Genomic DNA, 13,017 nt, shown 5'->3' on the forward strand with positions numbered 1-13,017 from the left:
CAGGAGAAAGAAAAATAAAAGGGAAATTCAGTTGAAGTATACACCTATCACCTTGAATGACAAAAGACAAAGTTCAATTGGCAAGTTAACCTAGTAAGAAGAAAAAGTGAAAACAAACCAACCCCCCCACCCCAAGTCAGTGATTACATTTATCAAATTAGAGAGAAAGAAAAATGAGGACTCTCAAAATAAATACTAGACAGATAAAAATAAGAACCAGATTATACCTTCAAATAAAGAAACTTTTCCAGTGAGGCATGTTTAAGATGGTTTACGCATTCAATAAAGATTCAGTCATATGCACTTTAAACCCAACAGTGTTCTAGGCATAGGAAATACAGTTACAAACAAAACAAATGAAACCCCTGCTTTCAGGGAGTTTAAATTCTTGGAAACAGTGGGTGGAGACAGATCATATATGCTGTCTAGAAGAAATCTACTTTAAAGATAAAAGCAAAGTAGGTAAGTTAAAAGTAAATAATCAAAAAAGATTTATGATGCAAACACTAAAAACAAATGGTAAACAAAGCTCCCAGCTGTACTGGCTATATTAAATTAAAAACTAACTTTGGAACAAAGAATATTAGCAAAGATAAAGAGGGATATTATGTTATGATAAAGTGGTCCAAGTCACCAAGAAGGCATAACAGTGTTAAGATATCTGTACCTAGCAATGGAAATTTATTATTTTTTTAAGTTTATTTATTTATTTTGAGAGAAGAGTGAGACAGCAAGCAGGGGAGGGGCAGAGAGAGAGAGAGAGAATCCCAAGCAGGCTCTGCACCATCAGCATGGGACCTGATGTGGGGCTCGAAACCATGAACCATGAGACCATGACCGAGCCAAAACCAAGACTTGGACACTTATCCAACTGAGTCACCCAGGTGCCCCATAATGGAAATTTAAAATACATGTAAAATAAATAAATAGTGAAATAACTAAAAGAAGAAATAGACAAATTCACTATTATAGTTGGAAACTTTACACAGTCCTATCTCAGTTATTGATAGGGAAAAGTACACAGAAAATCAGTAAGAATATAGAAGTCCTGGACACCCCATCAACCAAACTGACTTAACTGAGATTTATAGAATCCAGCAAGAACAGAATACACATTCTTTTCAACAGCACATTGAACATTCACCTCTCTAGATGATATTCTGGGCCATAACACAAACTCTAAAAAATTTAGAACAACTGAAATTATAAAAATTATGTTTTCAAAGCATATTGGAATTAAAGAGGAACAGAAAGACATTTAGACAATCCTTAAATATTTAGAAATTAAAGAATGCATTTATAAATATCCCATAAGTCAAAAGGAAATAAGGGAAATTTAAAAGATATTTTGAACTGAATGAAACTAAAAATGCAAAATATTGAAGTCTGTGGAACACAGCTAAAGATGTAGCTAGAAGGAAATTTAGAGCATTAAGAAGAAAGGTCTCAAATCAATTATCTAGGCATCTTAAGAAATTAGAAGAGAAGCAAATTATTTAAGAATTAAGAAAAAGGAAATTATTTAAGTAATCTTGACACCTCATGTGGGGCTCAAACTCATGACCCTGAGATCAAGAGTCTCATACTCTTCTGACTGAGCCAGCCAGTCATCCCAAGAAAAGCAAATTAAATCCAAATTTTGCAGAAAGAAGGAAATGAAGACCAAGTTTGAGAGAAAATGAAAATAGAAAATCAATAGAGATAGCCAAAGAAAGGAAAAGCTGGTTCTGTGAGAAGAGCAATTAAAATGCATAAATCTCTAGAGTGATGGGGGGGGGGGGGAGGAGGAGAGTAAAAAGAGAATACACAAATTACCAATACCAGAATGAGAAAGGTGACATCTTTAGTAATTAAACAGTTATTAAACAAAACAAAAAAAAGGACTATTACAAACTTTATGCTTCAAAATTTGACAATTTAGGCTAGAGGTCAGCATGTTATGGTTTCTGGGCTAAATGACCCATGAGCTAAGAATGGTTTTTACATTTTTAAAAAGGCTATTAGAAGAGGAAGGCAGAGGGGGAGGAGGAGGAGGAAGAGGTGGAGGAGGAGGAGGAAAGAATATGTGACAGAGAATATATATGACCTGCAAAGGCTTTATATTTACTATTTGGTCTTTTATAGAAAACATTTCCTGACACCTGACTTAGGTGAACTAGACAAATTCTTTTTGAAACACTCAAATTACCAGTGATTGCTCAACAAGAAATAGATAGCCTGAATAGTCCTACATGTATTAGGACAGGACTTGTGCTAGGTGAGGTGAGTGAGGCAAAGTGAGGGTGCCAAAGTTAAAGAGGTACTTACTTTCAGGATCTCCCTAATTAAAGAAAGTGAATGCTTCTTATATGTTGCACCACTCTGGAAAACAGTTTATCAATTTCTTATGGAGTTAAATATATATTTATAATATTATCTTGTAATAGTACCCCTATGTATTTACCTAAAAGAAATGAAAACAAATGTTCCTACTAAATGTGTATATGAATGTTTATAGTAGCTCAGTTCATAATCATCAAAACAACCCAAATGCTAAAAAACTGGTGAATGGACAAAGTGTGTTACATCCATTCAATAGAATACTACTGAGTGATAAAAAGGAATGAACTATGCAGGAATGTTTCATGCAATGTGTATGAATCTCACAAAGATTATTCTAAGTGAAAGAAGTCATATTTAAAAGGCTAAATACTGCATGATTTCATTTTTGTAATATTCTGATAATGGCAAAATTATAACGACAGATCAGCAGTTGCCAGAGGCTGAGGTGGTAGGAGGGGTTTGATTACAAAGAGGCAAAGGAGAATTTTGAGGGGCGATGAAATTGTCCCATACTGGGATTGTTGTGGTCATTACACAACTAAATATATTTGTCAAAACACACAGAATTATTTATTAAAATGAGTTAATTCTGCTATATATAAATTATAACAACTCAAAGAAAGGGAAAAATGAGTGAGGAACATATAGAGGATTTCCAGGATATGTTTTTTTTTATTATTATTTTATTTTTGAGTATGGTCGGCACACAATGTTAAAACGTTTTTTATCTTTTTTTCTTTTTTAATTAATTTATTTTTAAATTTACATCCAAGTTAGTATATGAACAATGATTTCAGGAGTAGCTTCCTTAATGCCCCTTACCCATTTAGCCCATCCCCCCTCCCACAACCTCTCCAGCAACCCTCTGTTCTCCATATTTAAGAGGCTCTTAGGTTTTGTCCCCCTCCCTGTTTTTATATTATTTCTGCTTCCATTCCCATTTGTTCATCTGTTTTGTATCTTAAATTCCTCATATGAATGAAGTCATATGGTATTTGTCTTTCTCTGACTAATTTCACTAAGCATAAAACCCTCTAGTCCCATCCACATAGCTGCAAATGGCAAGATTTCATTCTTTTTGATGGCCAAGTAATACACCAGTGTGTGTGTGTGTGTGTGTGTGTGTGTGTGTGTGTGTATGTATACTACATCTTCTCTATCCATTCATCTGCTGATGGACATTGGACATTTGGGCTCTTTCCATACTTTGGCTATTGTTGATAGTGCTGCTATAAACATTGGGGTGCATGTGTCCCTTCGAAACAGCACACCTGTATCCCTTGGATAAATACCTAGTAGTGCAATTGCTGGGTCATAGGGTAGTTCTATTTTTAATTTTTTGAGGAACCTCCATACTGTTTTCCAGAGTGGCTGCACCAGTTTGCATTCCCACCAACAGTGCAAAAGAGACACGCTTTCTCCACATCCTCGCCAACGTCTGTTGTTGCCTGAGTTGTTAATGTTAGCCATTCTGACAGGTGTGAGGTGGTATCTCATTGTGGTTTTGATTTGTATTTCCCTGATGATGAGTGATGTTGAGCACTTTTTCATGTGTCTGTTGGCCATCAGGATGTCTTCCTGGAGAAGTGTCTATGTCTTTTGCCCATTTCCTCACGGGATTATTTGTTTTTGGGGTGTTGAGTTTGATAACTTCTTTATAGATTTTGGACACTAACCCTTCATCTGAAATGTCATTTGTAAATATCTTCTCCCATTCCATCTGTTGCTTTTTACTTTTGCTGATTGTTTCCTTTGCTATGCAGAAGCTTTTCATTTTGACGAGGTCTCAATAGTTCATTTTTGCTTTTGTTTCCCTTGCCTCCGGAGATGTGTTAAGAAGTCGCTGCGGCCTAGGTCAAAGAGGTTTTTGCCTGCTTTCTCCTCTAGGATTTTGATGGCTTCCTGTCTGACGTTTAGGTCTTTCATCCGTTATGAGTTTATTTTTGTGTATGGTGTAAGAAAGTGGTCCAGGTTCATTTTTCTGCATATTGTTGTCTGGTTTTCCCAGCATCATTTGCTGAAGAGACTGTCTTTATTCCATTGGATATTCTTTCCTGCTTTGTCAAAGATTAGTTGGCCATATGTTTGTGGGTCCCTTTCTGGGTTCTCTATTCTGTTCCTTTAGATACAGTTTTTGTGTCAGTACCATACTGTCTTGATGATTGCAGCTTTATAATACATCTTGAAGCCTGGGATTGTGATGCCTCCAGCTTTGGTTTTCTTTTTCAAGGTTTCTTTGGCTATTCAGGGTCTTTTCTGGTTCCATACAAATTTCAGGATTGTTTGTTCCAGCTTTGTGAAGAATGCTGGTGTTATTTCCAGGATATGTTTTTATGTGAAAAAAAGAAAAAAAACACAAAGTGCAAAAGAATATCTATAATATGTCACCTTTTGGATAAAAGAAAGGAAAATAAAAAAATATGTAAGAATACAGAAAACTGGAATAACACTATTAACCAAATGACTCAATTGACATTCTAGAGTGTTCTGTCCAACATGAGCAGGATGTACGCTCAAGTGCACCCAGAACATTCACCACAATAAGCTATTTTGTTGTCTGTGAAACAAGTCATAATAAATTCTAATAATTATAATTGTAGAAAGTATGTTTTCTGACTACAACAGAATAAAATTAGAAATCAATAACATAAAGATATATGGAAAATTTCCAAATATTTGGATATTAAGTAAGTCAAGGAATTTGGGTGAAGTAGTATGCATTTCCAAATCTATGCACTAGTGATTGGCTCAATTTTCCAGGCCTAGAAGGTGGTGCTTGCACGTGAAAGATTATTTGTTAAAACAAAATCTCCCAGAGTAAAAAATCTATGTGTAGAAAAGAGAGTAGAGGTACCAGGTGGTTCAGGCAGTTTAAGCATCTGGCTCTTGGTTTCGGCTTAGGTCATGATCTCACGGTTTGTGGGTTCAAGCCCCACATCGGGCTCTGCACTGACAGTATGGAGCCTGCTTGGGATTCTTTCTCTCTCCCTCTCTCTGCACCTCTCCTGCTCACTCCTTATCAGAATAAATAAATAAACATTAAAAGAAAGAACAAAGAGTAGAAGGAAATAAATGAAAATTTAGACATGTAGATTTGTTTGGATGATGGAGGTATAGGTTAATTCTGTATCTGAGTTTTCCAAACCTTTTTTTTTTTTTTTTTAGCCAATGCGTTGTATTTTTTAATACTGAAAAGCATTACCACACAAAAGAGAGAGGTAATCAAAGAACTTGTTAGCAGCACTCTGCTGGAGAGGTACCTCCTCCAAGAAGCCTCTCCTTGCTGGCTTCATGCCCTTTCTCTGCATACCACCATGGCCCAAGATGGCCTCTGTCTCAGCCTTTCACCTGTTTTATAATCATCTGTGTCTGTGTCTCTCTCCTCACAGTCTGGTCTCCTTACGGGCAAAGGTTGTTTCAGGCACAGATAAGTGTTTACCAGGTGAAAGAAAGAATGTTACATACACCATTTAACATTAGATATAGCATCTCTATTCCGCATACCATAGATATACCATAGATTTGGTTGGATAAACCATCTCTCCTCCCATCAGGAAACAGGAAATGTGTGGAGAATTCTGTGAGACAGGGCTTTGGAATAGGAACCAAAGGTGTGGCTGCTGGATGTTGGTCACAGAGGCCAGACACTATGTCAAAACCAAGCTTAATCTATCTGATAACAACCAATCAGTGACTTGCTTGATCTGAAAACAAGGGATTTTGGAGGCTTGGGCCATGGATGGCAATTAATAAGTTATAGAGAGTTCCTACAAAGATAATACAAGATGGCCCATGGCCTAAAGGAAGAATCTTTGGGTACTACATAGACAACTGATTTTCCTGTTCAGGTCAGCAGGGCCCTAACTGTGCCTGAGCAGGTAAACAGAGGAAGTTCAGCCCAGTCTGATGCCACTGAAGGTGCAACGTGGGTCCATGCTAAGAAAGATTAGTGAGAGTTCTGGAGGGGAAGATGAGGAATGGAAGAGCTGGCCTGGAATGGAAAAGAACTCAAGTGGTAGGAGGCCCTTCCATGGCCTCTGGCCAACATACTGCATTATTTTAATTCTGTGTGGCCAAAGCTTTTCTCCATCACAGGACACCCACAAGCTGCACCTCAGCGTCACTGCACAGAGCCCAGTGTCAGTTACCCTGGATGCCACTCTGCCCTGCAGATTTGCTCTGTGTCACCTTCAGCTTTTCCTATTCACATCGAACAAACTACAAGTAACGACTTGTGGGGATCTGTCTGCTTTTCATCTTTAGTATTCTTCTGAGTTTACAACTAGACTGAGTCCTGTGCTATTGTGTGTACCCAGATTTATGTATAAATGTTAAAACACCATCTGGAAAAGCAAATGGCTCTTTGAAGTCTGTGGAGAAGGCACCAGATGGAAGCTTATAAGGCTCTTGCTCCCAAAAGCCCTGCTTCCAAAACATCCTCAAGTATGATTTTTAAAAATATCGTTCAGCAATCCCGGGCTTTGCTATCAATAAAACGTATATGTGGAAGCATGCATCTATGTGTCAGTGTGGAGGGCAGAATAGCAGTCCCCAAATTGTTCGTGCTGTGATCCCCAGAATCGGTAAACATTACCTTACATGGCAAAAGTGACTTTGCTGATGTGATTAAAGGTATAGACCTTGAGACAGGGAGATTATCCAAATGGGTACAATCTAATCACATGAGTCCTTAAACATTTGAACCTTTCGGGGAACCGGGTTGGCTCAGTCGGTTAAGCTTCTGACTTCAGCTCAGGTCATGATCTCACAGTTGGTGAGTTCGAGCTGTGCGTCAGGCTCTGTGCTGACAGCTCGGAGCCTGAAGCCTGTGTCTTTGGATTCTGTGTCTCCCTTTCTCTCTCAGAAATAAATAAACACACACAAAAATTTTCTTTTAAAGTTTGAACCTTTCCAAGTTGTAGTGGGAGAGACACAGTGACAGAAGAGTCAGAGAATGGTAGCATGAGGAGGATTCGGCACCCTGTTACTGGGTGAGCTGCAGGGTGCTTTGTGCATGGACCAGAGAGAAGCCTCTAGCAACTAGGGGCAGCCAGGTGACAGCCAGAAAGGAAATGGGGACCTCAGTCCAAAAGCCACAGGGAACTGAATTCTGCCAAAGCCCGAATGAGCAAGGAAGTGTGTGCTTCCCAGTAGCTTCCAGAGAGGCATGCCACTCTCCCAGCACCTTGGTTTTAGCTAGCAAGACCCATGTTGGATTTGACCCAAAGAACTATATGGTAATAAATTTGTGCTATTTTAAGTTTGCGGCAATTTGTTCTCTCAGCAATAGAAAACTAATACAGACTGGGCGCCTGGGTGGCTCATACTCGTGATTTTGGCTCAGGTCATGATCTCATGGTTCATTGGTTCGAGCCCTGCTTGGGATTCTCTCTTTCCCTCTCTGTCTGCCTCTCCCCCGCTTGCGTACGTGCTCTCTCTCTCTCTCTCTCTCTCTCTCTCAAAATAAACAAATAAATGTTAAAAAAAAAGGAAACTAATACAGGCAAGAAATCATATACTGCATTTGTTTAAAAGGTTAAAGCTTCTGAACCAGTGTTTTTCTAATCTGTGGGCCACAGCCCATTAATCTTTGGCCTTTACAAGCATTAAATTTTTTGAGGTGTCTTTGTTATACCTCAGTAAAAAAAGAAAAAGGAAAAAATATCACAGTGCATTTCACAGGTTCTTACCCCCAAACTGTACCCATTGTGACAAATATTGGTACCGATTGTGACAACTTAGTGAGGGAGACAGCACAAAGGATGTAGGTAGGCTGCAAATCGTGTTTCCAGCTTCTGTCTACTGAGGCCACTTAATTCAGTAGTAAATAACAACTGGTTTTACCATTAACAAGATGGAGAGAAAGTTTAATTTTAACATTATTGTCATTTATAGCTGTGACACGCAGGAGAATTTTACCTGCAGTTAGCAATGAGGCTTCCCGCTGAGTTTATATGTGAACATCCACATAACTTTTAACCAGATATGTGAATAGTAGCTTTGTCCTTGAGGGTTCTGCGATGGAATAAATTTGTGAGCAGGAATTAAAGTTATTCCTCATTTTTAGTTTTTGTATTGTTTGTTTTGTTTTTTCTTTGGGTTATATATACATATGAATAGAATAATATTTGACATGATTGAATATGCAAGGGTAAAGTGTTGCTTCACGAAATACTTTCCACTTTTGTAGATATGTTTAACAGTGTTAGGTCATGATGTGAAATGTGTTGCTGTATGTTGTAGTCTGAATACTGTTCTAGGTTGGGCCATTGAAATGCAGTTGCTATGGGTAAAATTTATATCATGATCGAACAATCTGTAGTGTAGGGATTTTTTTTTTTTTTTTTTTTTTTTTTTTTGCTACAAGACCGTTTACAAAGGCAAAAATATTAAGAGGAAAAGAATTCCCAGTGGGTAGAGGGTTTTTTTTCAAGGCATCATTGAGGTATAGGCCTCAGGCTACCATGCAGGGTAGAGATTCCTCAGAAACCACATAAAATGATCGTGGAACTTCTGGCCTCCAAATCTCTATTTCTGGTCAGAGTAAGGAGGATACAATTTCTTTCTTTCTTCTTTTTTTTTAATGTTTATTTATTTTTGAGAGAGAGAAAGAGAGAGTGAGAGCCGGGGAGGGGCAGAGAGAGAGAGGGAGACACAGAATCCGAAGCAGGCTTCATGCTCTGAGCTGTCAGCGCAGAGCTGAACGCGGGCCTTGAACCCACAGACCGCAAGATCATGACCTGAGCCAAAGTCGGACGCTCAACCAACTGAGCCACCCAGGCACCCCAGGTGGATACAATTTTAGTTGCTCTCTTTACTCCCAGCAAGGGGATCCCTTGCCCATCCAACTTCAGGTCTGCCTGGGCTGGTGTACCCAAGGCCACTCTGTGTGCACTGTCACAGGACCACACTTCTTTGTGGCTTTGGGCTGTGTAAGAAATTACCACAAAACATGGTGGCATTAAAAAAAATAAGAAGTATTATCTTTCATAGTTTCATAGTTTCATAGTTTAACTGGGTGAATCTGGCTTGAGGTCTTTCCCCAGGTCGCAGTTAAGACATGGACAGGGATTGTAGTCATCTGACAACAGGGGGATTGAATTCCAAGAGGCTGCAAAAGCTGATGTTGGCTGTTGGCTGCAGGCCTCATTTCCTGCTCACATAGATGTCTCCTTGGGGTCTCCTTGAGTCTCAACACCAATGTGGCAGTTGGCTTCTCCCAGAGTGATTAATGCAAGAGAAAGCAAGATGGAAAGTCTCTTATGACTTTACCTCAAAAGACATACTCCATAATTTCCACACTACCCTATTCTTAATGCACTTCATCCATGTTCACTACAGGAGGGGACCACACAGGGTGTGAACACCAGGAGGCAAGAGTCCTTGGAGGCCATTTCCAAACCTTCTTACAGACTCCTGAAGCAATCTGATATACAGAGTGCACTAATTTATTTTAGCAGAATAAGGACCTAAATTATAGTTGCCAAGAAGTGATGGAGTTTCCATAAGATTGTAATTCAGATCAGGGGCACCTGGGTGGCTCAGTTGTTTAAGCATCCGACTTCAGCTCAGGTTATGTTCTCCCAGTTCATAGATTCAAGCCCCGCATCAGGCTCTATGCTGATGGTTCTGTGTCTCCCTCTCTCTCTGCCTCTCTCCTGTTCATATTCTGCCTCTCTCTTGCTCTCAAAAATAAATAAAACATTAAAAAATTTTTTTTAAAAAAGAATATAATTGAGATCAGCTTGGGAATGAGAAGATGAACCCATATTAAATTAAACCTATATTAAAAGAACAGTAGGCAATCACTATGACATGGACACCTTATTGAAAAATCCTAGGGCATAGACATGCTTAGAGCAAATCAGGACTTGGAGACCACCCCTCCTACTACAAATGCCAAAGGTGTGAGTGATAATGGTCGGAAATTATACCTCACAGGTGTCATGTGAAAATGCATTGAGCAATGACCTCCGGCTATTGTACCTGCTGCACGTGTACATCTGGCCAAGAAGGATCAGGTGCAGGTAAGTCTCCCAAAGAGCTATTAGTGACATCTCCCAAGAGGGGTGGGGAGGGAATGGCAGGGAAGAGAGTCACCTCTGTGCCTGGAGGGCTTGCTCCCTCAGGGGCTTGCGCACACAGGGCATGCCTCCTGCAGAGCTGGTGAGCACCAGGGCTGATCCCTGCATCCTGAGACATGGAACAGCCTTCTTCCCCGAGAACTGTGATTTTTCCCAAAGGTCAGGCTTTCTCTGTAGACCTGAGTGGGCCATGGCTGGTTAGTCTGTGGGAATAGGGCTTCTTATTGGGGGAGAAAGTAAAACTTGTCGGTACCTGTGGACCTCACTACCCACATGCCACTGACCTGTAAAGCAGTCAAGCCAGTGCTCCTGTCTCACAGGTGGGGACACGTTTCTAGGTGTTGCCTTTTGGAACTTCATCTGCATTTTCTTATGCCTCTTCTCTTTTCCTCTCCTTTATTTGGCCACATGTTTAAAGTACGTTTTTTTAAAAGTTTTTTTTTTAATGTTTATTTGTTTTTGAGAGAGCGAGACAAAGAGCAAAAGGGGAGGGGCAGAGAGAGAGAGAGGGAGACACAGAATCCAAAGCAGGTTCCAGGCTCTGAGCTGTCAGCACAGACCCTAATGTGGGGCTCGAACTCACAAGCTCTTACATCATGACCTAAGCCGAAGTCGGGTGCTTAACTGACTGAGCCACCCAGGTGCCCCTAAAATATGTTTTGAAAATAAGTTCATTTACTTTTTTTATACAATTAATAGTCATGTGTTTTAAAATTTAAAGGCCATAGAGTGACATAAAAGGATGTAGAGTGAAAGCTTCCTTCCTATCCAGTGGTGGTACATGTTTAACAACTTACTTTCTAAAAATGGTGCCTCATGTAACAATGTGTGTCAACTATACTTAAATAAAAGAAAATTAGAAAAAAGAGGGGTGACTGGGTGGCTCAGTCATGTAAGCATTTGACTCTTTATTTTGGCTTGGGTCATGATCTTATGGTTTGTGAGTTCAAGCCCCACATTGGGCTCTGCACTGACAGTGTGGAGCCTGCTTTGGATTCTCTCTCTCCCTTCTCTCTCTCCTTCTCTGCCACTCACACTGTCTCTGTCTCTTTCAAAAGAAATAACTAAACCTTAAAAAAATTAAAAAAAAATCTGTCTCTCCCTCTTCCTCTGCCCTTCCACCATGTGTGTGACCACTTTCCCTCACTCTCTCTCTCTGAAAAATAAACATTTGAAAAACAATTATAAAAAGGAAAGAAAAGTGGTTTCTTTCTCCATCAGGATATCTTGGGCTTTTCTGTGTGCAGGTTGGACCCTGAGAGTGAAAGGGAAAGCAGAAATTGCCAGGCCTCTTAAGGTTTGGGCTTGGAAGTCACAGAATGACATGTCCACAGCACTCTCCCGGTCAAAGCAAGTCAAAAGACCAGTCCAGATTTAAGGGGTGATGTGATAGATTCCACCTCGTGGTGGAAGGAATGGCAAAATCACATTGCAATGGGGAGGTGTGATAGCGGGAGGGGTGGGGCATGCTGCATAAATCGGATGGCCCTGGGTGTTTCTGTTGCCACAGCCCAGGGGCACAGACCTATTAAAAGACTGAGGCCTCATCATAGGATTACAGAACAGATTACAGAATGCTTGCCCTCTCCTTAGTCTTACCACCACATCAACAGGGCTCCTGGGTAATAAAGTGGTTTACAGCTAACAGAACTATAACGATCAGACTCTACTTAAGATGCCATTTCTAGGGAAACCCAAAAATAACAGAGGAGAGAAAAACAAGGACACTGGAGGACATGGAGGTCTCTGACATGCACAGCTATGGCAAACAGTAAACACAGCTAACTGCTGGCCAGAAAAACACAAAAGTTCACACTGAGGCCTATTTACCTCATTTCTTTTTACCCGGTACATCATGTATGGGTTTTAAGCAAAAGTTACAGGCATACAGGCAGATAATTGTGGAATTATCACAATGGGATCTTTAAAGTAACAAGCCAAGGGCTCTAATGGAAAAAGTGGACAATATGCAAGAACTTCTGTGTCCTCATAAGATGTAAAGGCAAGTATGGTGCCTGAGTGGCTCAGTTAGTTGAGTGTCAGACTTGGGCTCAGGTCATGATCTTGGAGTTTGAATTTGAGCCGCCCATTGGTCTCTGTGCTGACAGCTCAGAGTCTGGAGTCTGCTTCAGATTCTGTGTCTCCCTCTCTCTGCCCCTTCCCTGCTTGTGCTCTCTCACTTTCTCTCAAAAAGAAGTAAGGTTAAAAAAAAAAAAAGATGGAAGGGCAAGGGAGCTCTCTGGGGTCTCTTTCTGTAAGGGCACTAACCCCATTCAGGAGGGCCCCACTCTCATGACCTAATCACCTCCCCAAAGCCTCACCTCTAAATGCTATCACACTGACAGTCAGGTTTTACTGTATAAATTTGAGGAGGACACAAATATGCAGTCCATAGCAGATGGTGAAAAGATCAGTGATCTGCTAGGGATTTGGGGGAGAATTGTAGAGGTGAAGCGAGGAGTAGGTTATTATTTTTCGTTAATCTTTAACATTTATGATTTCCCCCTTCTAGATAGATTTAATTTTTAAATATTTTATTTTATTAAAAAATAATTTTTTAAATGTTTATTCATTTTTGAGAGAGAGAGAGAGAGAGACAGACAGACAGAGT

This window comes from Prionailurus viverrinus, chromosome C1 (assembly GCF_022837055.1).
Source record: "Prionailurus viverrinus isolate Anna chromosome C1, UM_Priviv_1.0, whole genome shotgun sequence".
NCBI lineage: Eukaryota > Metazoa > Chordata > Mammalia > Carnivora > Felidae > Prionailurus > Prionailurus viverrinus.